Source organism: Centruroides sculpturatus, unplaced genomic scaffold, assembly GCF_000671375.1.
Source record: "Centruroides sculpturatus isolate CEXI.00-Female unplaced genomic scaffold, Cexi_2.0 scaffold474, whole genome shotgun sequence".
NCBI classification, from domain to species: domain Eukaryota; kingdom Metazoa; phylum Arthropoda; class Arachnida; order Scorpiones; family Buthidae; genus Centruroides; species Centruroides sculpturatus.
In genome coordinates, this window is record NW_019384646.1 from 81203 (window position 1) to 90099 (window position 8897).

Genomic DNA, 8897 nt, shown 5'->3' on the forward strand with positions numbered 1-8897 from the left:
CAATAAATAAAATCTATAATTTTGAGATTTCTTTAAGATCTGTGATATCTCAAAACATTCTGAACGAGTGTGGCATATGGTTCATAATTCCATATTTATTATAGAGACTACATCCGAAGAGAGAGGGAGAGAGAATCGCCATTACCATTCCGAGAGGGGGAAAGAATCTGTTGAATTCTCTATGAAGAAAAAAACAAATGTAAAATTTTAGATTCTAGCCTCGATATTTTAAGCCATTTTATATTCTGAGATTTCGTGAAAATTCGTAAAATCTTTGAATGCGCTTTCAACCCGCATCAGTAAATCACTATGTTCAAACGTGCCTTTTTCTGAAATGCAAACAAATTGCATTTCAGATCGCATTTCAAATTGCAAATCTTGATAATATCTACTTAAATGTAATCGTATATAGAAAAGACTGTGAACTAAACTATTGCTATTTATTATTAAATAAAATTCAAATTAATAAATTTAATATTTTATATTGTTTTTATTTTATTAATATTTTTATTACGAGCAAATTTCATATAATTTTTTTTAAAAATTCTTTCTCAAGTGTTGTATATGGACATCTGAAACTACTGAGTGGTAATGTACTTACATAAATAGTGTTATATGTATATGCACTTTGAGAACACTTAAATTCTTTTGATAGAATTCAGTGCTTCAAACAATGATAATCATTAACTGAAAAATACTTCAAGGGTCTTTATTAATGTCTGTCTGGCATCGATCTTTTAAAGAGCTGTTTCTGCACTATTTCAGATAGAATAGTTCATGAGATACGTATAATCTTTTAAAACAATAAGATATTTCTGCGACTATGTTTAAAAAGGTTATTGTCTTTAATATCTTTTAATACATGAAACAAGAAAAACTCGCATACGACCGTAATTTTGTATCCTTAGTGAATGTACGAATAAATATTTTCTTAGTCATTCTATTTCTCGTGTCACCACTTATCTGTCATATTTTTGAAATCATTAGTGTTGGCTGCAGACTGCCTTAACCAGCCAGACAAATGTTCTAAAATGTTCTTGATACATCTAGAAGGAAACTTCAAGAACAAATTCAATATCAACTGTGATCTTTCCTCTAGAACAATTCAATCAAGTAGTATACGTAAGAGATTGATAACTGAGCATTCATTTTGTTTTATTATAATAAGAAATTAAATAATTGATAGCTATTGAATTATTCATTAATAAAATGTAATTATAGATTTGTTGTTTAAGACTTTTATTTTAGTTTAAATTTTATCCCCAGAGGCTTTAGGAATAAAACACACGCATCACCCCCATAAATACACAACAAAAATAGATTATAAATAAAGAAATTTTATATATATATTTTTTTACAAATACCAATTTCTTTTATTTTTTCTAAATATCTTACAACTTTATTAATCCTTAAAAATATTAGGATTATTAAAAGAGGATTAAAGGATTCTTAAGGATTATTAAAGGTTTAAAATTTTCTAATAATAACAATTTTATTAAAAAGTTTTATTTTTTTTTATTAAACTTTCAGGATTATAGTAATAATAATTTTAACGTTTATAAACGTTTATAAAAATATTTATTTATATTAAAACTTTTTAAAATATAGAATCATTAAAACTTTAAATTGCTTTCATTTTAAGTTATTATACTTTTACTCTCACTCCATTATTTTAAAAAATGTCTTTTTTTTTATTACGTAACAAACTCGAAACAGTAATTCTGAAGAAGAGTAAAATAGGGAAATTACACGAAAACAGCATACAAATTTACTATTTTATAAGAAGATTAATATTTAAAGAAGTAAATCAAAATATGATAATTTTTTATAAGGGTTCAAAGCAATCAAATCTGCTATTTTGATAACAAAGAGGGATGACAGAAGTCAATCTAATCGAACTTATATGAACCGTAAGACGAACGTGAACTACTTTTCTCTTCAGGCATTACGTGACCTGTGAAGTAAAGCTGTGCAATTCAATTCTACAAAACTCACCTTATTCTTCGTGTCAACGTAAAAATAAAAAATAAAAATAAATAAAGGGGAGGGGAGTGTTTGCAAAGGAAACAGAAGTACGCCAAGTTTAAATTAAGTACACTTCCATGTCCAAAATAATAAGATAAGAACTGATATAAAATCTCTTTTCTGTATTATTTATCTACAGTAAGGTAGTTTAAGTATTAATGCAGGTAAGATGAATATCTCGTAGCTTTTATTGTATATCTTGATCTTCGTTTAAGTTACTTTACTCGCTGAATTAAATTTGAAAGGTGAGTATTAATTTTTTAAAATTGTTACTGTTTCTTTATAACATATCTTCCACTGTAATTAATAATAATTAATATTAACACACCCTTAAGAAATGCTAAAAATTTTTAATTAAACATTATCTGTAAATTATTAAATATACTATTTTACATTGTATGTAAATTTGTATGTAGAATTAACTTCAAACAGTGCATATTATACGTACTCAGTTTAGCTCTATATTCGATTTAACACTAGTTTCAGTGTCAAATAGTGGTGCTAAATCAAGGTTTTATTTTATATACTAATATAAATATTTAATAATTTTATGTATATACAGTACCCCCATATACAGTACAGTATTTTGCACTNATATATAACATTCGATAACTTTTCTACTATTTTTTTCAGCATTCTATGGAAAATTGTTTTAATAAACTCAATTAAAAAAGATAATTTAAATTGCAATTTTATTATATTTATTCAATAACCAATACTGACTTACATCACATGTTTAAACACATGTTGCACTATTATTGTATTCGAAGGGCTGATTAAATTAACTGTGTGAATCTATATAACACAACCAAAACATGTATAGGATTATCCGTAATTGTAATGGAAAATGTGTACAAAAATAATCTAAATGAATATAAAAATCAAGAAAAGAAAATTGAACCAGCATACCCTGCTAGTGTGGTGGAGACAGAACAATAGAAAATCACCACAAACATAAGAAGACAGAAGGACTACTCACAAGTTTTTTACAGGACTCATTTAGTATTGTTGTGTTACTGTTCTAGTGTTAATTATGATTTTCTCGAAACAATTTCGTCGTAAAATTGGGGTGAACTGCATAGTTCAGAAGTATTAAACGTATTTAAATTTTGATGTATTCCATTTATTTAAATTTGTTATGGTACGTTCCTGTTTGAGGTAGTATCTACATCAATTTGACATCAATTTTTTACATTTATTTAGTTTTAAAATGAAAAATAACGTCAAATTGGCGTGATAAGTGTACATTTTCCTGAATAAATAAGTAGACCTTATATTTTATGTATATATATTATATAAGGTCTGTTTATTTATATAACATATATGTTTTTTATATTTTATTTCCTATTTACTTTTATCTATTCCTTTCTTTACTGTAATCTTATAAAATATCAGTCATAGGACTATCTTTGGGGTCTAGCATATTTATAACCAAAATAGGATAGAAATTCTATCAAATTTTATTTTTTTGAAGAATTTATTAAAATATTTTTTTATTAATTCAATGCAATAAAATGAATAAGTTGTAAAAAAAATATTTTAAAGGCATTCGAAAATATGATATCCTGGTGAAGTGGCTCTACTAGTTCTCTCCTATGCTAGGGCTTGATATCAGCTATTTATTCTTTTATTTATTTTATATTTTTGTTTATTTTAAAATATAAAAAATTATTGTTTTTTACAAACAAGAAGAAAGAATAAATTATTTAAATGATAAAACAGTGAATACTTTGCTTTAACCTTTAATATTTAACTAGCTGCATGTGCCCGGAGTTGCTCGGACTTTTAGGAGGGGAGATTAATGAGGTTGAGTTGGGAGAACGTGACAAAAACAATGTAGTTTAATAACTAAAATGTACATTTATTAACCCTAATATTTACAATAATAACACTATAAAACACAAAAAAATTTCTCGGGATAAAGTTAACAGGGGGGATGGGACCCCAAAACATTTGTCCCATAGACTTAACATTGTACCTTTTCTACTTCCTCACACCTGAACCATTGAGCCTTTCTCATATCTCTTTTGAGCGAAATCATCTACAAGGTAAGAGTTTTAATTTATATAGCATTTTGATTATTTAAAAAATAGTCCGGATGTATTTAATTGTGAAATACATAAATGCAATTAGGGAATTTAATATGATGAATAATTTAAGTGAGATTATATGCTTATATTTTCTTTAAAAATTCTATAAAATAACTTTAAATTTTCATTGAAATTTTGTTAAACTTTACATTGTAATTATAAATTTTTTATACAGAAGTCAGTTCAATCCTGAAAAAAGCTGTAGATTCTACGAATAGAATTTTTTATATTTTAATTAAATTAAGTTAAAATATCTACTAATGTGAGGTAGATAATAATAAGGACTTATTACACCAATGATAATAAACACAGACACTCAGAAATCTATGTTGATAATTTTAATTAAACGTAAAGGGGTATACAGTAAAAAACAATTACACGAGTATGAGTAATCAACATAAATATAAACCAAAATGCATTTCGGACTATTGGAATAGTCCTTCTTCAGTTGGTATTAATACAAAAGGATAATTATACATAAACTAAGCCAACCAAACAAACCGCTATAACAGTATGAGCAGTAAACATTAAATAGGTGCAAAGGAGATAGGCGTAAAACGTCTTCGGAATATTACAAGGCGGCATGACGTAAAGCGTTTTAATACAAATAATCATGAATTAACGGAATGAAAGATTAACAGTTATGAAATAATGTTATACAAACAAAATATATATACATACAACAACAGCAAAACAATAGATTTGAGGGTAACATTATACAGGTTACAGAGCGGGCACAAAGTACATGTGGTACAGGCAATAACTGGTAAACAAGTGGTGACAAACATACGATACAATTACAAATTTTACAACAGGTTTGGCAAGATGGAGTAATAACGTTATAAAAATATTTTGTTTTTATAGATATAATTGTACCAACCTTCATCAATTTTAACACCCGAATTAATCTTAATTTTTTTATCTTTATTAATTTTTAAAATTTTTGAATGTTTATATTTCCGTTTATAGGTGCTTTTTTTCCGAATTTTAACGTTGTTATTATGCTTATATCAATTTCACATCCATATAGATTGCAGTGTTTGGCAACAGCAGAGTTTTCTAAATTATATTTGATGGCATTAATATGTTTTTATAGCCTATATTAAGACATCTTTTAGTTTCACCAACACAGGTCATACAATTAATACAGTTACAGTTGATTTTTTTAGTTTTATTACAAAAGTACTGAAGTTGTTCTTGGGTTTATGGTTTAATGACGCTTTGTTTTTATGAAAAAAATGTTTGCGTGAGTAAATGAATATTACTCAACTGTTAAATTAACTCGATGAAGAGGATGAATCACTTAATTGAAGAGCAAGGTCGATGCATAAAATGCTTCTGACGGCTGACGAAAATCTAAACACTAATATGCATGTTAACACATGTAACACACGACTGATGTCCTCTGTCGTCAGCATGCGTCAGCAGACGATACATCAGCATAATATAAACAAGCTGATAAAGATGCAAGAGAGGGGTTTTTTCCAACACGCTACAACACGCAATAATGCGTGTTAACACAAAACGTCAGCGTAATCTGAATGCGGCTTTAGAATAAGGAAGAAAGCAACGTTTTCTATTCAATAATAAATATATTATATAAAAATAAAATTAAATTGAATAATACAAAATATTCGGTCAAACACCAATGAAATCAAATTTATAAAATTTGAACAAATAGCCGATATATTATGTTTATTATTATTGTAATACTAGTTTAATACAATCAATAATACATTATTATTTTACTCCTAGAATATTAAATATTCTGACTGACAAATGAGATTGAGAGAAGACGTCTAAAATTCTCTTGCAATTAGTAAAATGATACGTGTAACATTTCTGTTTTGATATTGCCTTGTGGCTATTTTGGCAAAATTAGATTTGTGTAGAAGTAAATAATATTTAGTTCATAATTGTCATAAGCCAGAATTTATTATAAAGATACAAATTAAATAGTTTTAATTTTAAATAAAGCTGAATAGTTTACTACGTTAAAATGCAGTACAACTAATACAATTTGCTTATTCACTTTATTATCGATCAACTGGATTTAAGAATATTCCTGATGATCGATGATATTTAAAGGAGTAAACCATGTCTGTCACATAGAATGAAGGGATAAATTGCCTGTTTGACAAAATTTTTAGTTGAAGATATTGTAATTGGGTTTATTTAAAAGCTTTCTTAAGAATTTACTCATTAATCAGTACCTTAAGATAAGACCAATAATTTTTAATACAACATTAACAATTTTCCGTTTTTTGTCATCTCTAAAATTCAGTTACATTGAAGTAAATTGAAATAATATCAATTTTGTATAATAATTTAGGTTATTTTCATCTTCGCTGCTCTATTATAATAAATTCTTACATTGAAAAAGTTGCTATTCAACCCTTTTTGATCTGATGGCACACCAGTAAGTCATAGTTGTATCAAAGAAGCTCTTAAGTGTATAAGTGAAAAAATGACATTGAAGATATGCGTATTTTACATAAAAATAAATAAATAATATTAAAAATCAGTAAAATAATTAGCATTTTATAATTGTTTTTGAAGTTCTGTGGCACTCTTCTGAGTTTATGGTATACTAATTGAGTAGTTCTCAATTGTAAAATGCTAATTATTTTACTGATTTTTAATATTATTGCTTATTTTCGTATAAAATATGCCTATCTTTAACATCGTTTTTCATTTATACACAAGAGTCTTTTGATGTTAGAAAGACAGAAAGGAATATTAATGTACAAGAAAAACTGTAGTGAACTTGTAACGAATGAAAATTAAAAAATTTATTTTAGCAGCTTAGATTTGAGAAAATAATCAATCTAATTAATTTATTAATCTATTACTAACGTAATTACATCGAGTGCGCATAATGTTAATGTAGGAAAAGGAAGAAAATAAAAACACTAATAATTGAAAAATCAACTGCGCAATCCATTACAGTAAATAATTCACGGTTGTTCGTTTTCTTTCCGTTTTTTCCGCTTCTCTCTGCCGTTATTGCCATGATTTTCGGTTCCTTTTCCGTTTTTTGCGGTTTGTTCTTATCGTCGGTAGTGTGACGTAAACAGTAACGAAATCAATGTTTCATTTATTTACAATATTATATACACGTAAATAATAAATTAAAAAAAACGAGTACTCGAAAATATCTGACTTGTAAGAACATTATCATATCGTGTAGCCACAAATGTGTTAGCACAGAGGTGTAACGTGATATATGAAGTCTCTAAAATGTTATAAACTTCTCTGTATCTCGTATTACACGCAAGTTACATGTCGTAAATGTTATAGAATGATGGAAATATTATTCAGAGAAATGACGTTCGTTGTTATTAAAGATTATTTACACGAGAGTTTTTATTTTAAAACAAAAAAAACGAAATGTAATTGTTCAGAAATTAAAATAAATGATATAAACATATAGGCAAAATCGTAGCATTAAAAGAGGAAGAAAAATAAAGAGATACGAAGAAACTACTAAAGAAGTTATTGCGTATAAATAAATTAGTCAACTTTAATTTTAAACCAGACCGGATTAACTTGGAGATTGTTACTACCATTTCACGGTAATTTATAAGAGTTGAAATTAAGTATAATTAAATATAAAATGAACGAATTCATGAATTTTCTGTTTAGAAAACGTAAGGCACTGTCTCTTTTGTACCAATAACAATGGAATTTCAAATATTTTAATTTCGTTATTTCAATAAATTATAATTATGGTCGTATACGATAAATTGCATACTATAAATATTAAAATGCATTACTCGATGAAAGCTTTATACTTCTATACGAAGATATAATAATATCCTTATCGAAACTTAGCAATTTTACCTTTTAAATTGTATATACTTTATAAAGAATCTTATATTTGTTGGGATGTAATTTGAAAAAAAAATTGTAAAACTATAAATTTCCACTGCCGTCTGTCTGTCCTTCTTTAATCTCGAAAACGGAGTTAGATAGATGAAAGCTGAGACAAGATGTGGGGGATTGCTAACAGGAAAAGTGTTATATACAGGGGAAAGACAATGCTAATTTTAGGTGGAGAACATATATTTTAATTTAAATAAGTTGAAAATGTGATTAAAAATTGCAGTCTGGCATTGTGATCACTATATTATATACTACCAGTCGATCGCAATCGACTTATCCCTTCGTGATATATATTACCAGTATCCTCAGTGAATTAAACAAGATTCACGCTTTCTTCTTAATTTATAAGTATCTAATTGTTCATGCGAATTCTCATTTTACTTTAAAAGTTTAGTACAGTATATATTTTCTAATTATATTACATAAAATAATTTTTTTAAACTTTGTACAGTAGTTAAATAATTAATATTTTTTTGTTTTTTCCAATATTCTATCCAGAAAAATGTTAATTTTATTGTTTTCTAACGAATGTTGTTTACCTATATGTGTTATTTAAATTTTAATTAAAACTAACATTTAAGATAGGGCATCTAAATTAGCCTCTAACTGAACTCAATATAGGAATCATAGGATATCGAAATCTTCGCCGAAATATCTAATGTAATCTAATTTATTTCAAGACTAGCTGTTACCCGCGACTTCGTCAGCGGAGGTTTTGCAAGCAAACCCCATTTACATCCAATATTTCAATAACCATAGTAATTGTTATATAACACCTACCGCTGAAGAGAATTGCCGAAAATCAAACGAACTATTTTCAATTTGATCAATTTTCTGAAACGTTTACAATCGTTCTATAATCGAACCAATACGCAATAACAAATTCGAATTTAAAAC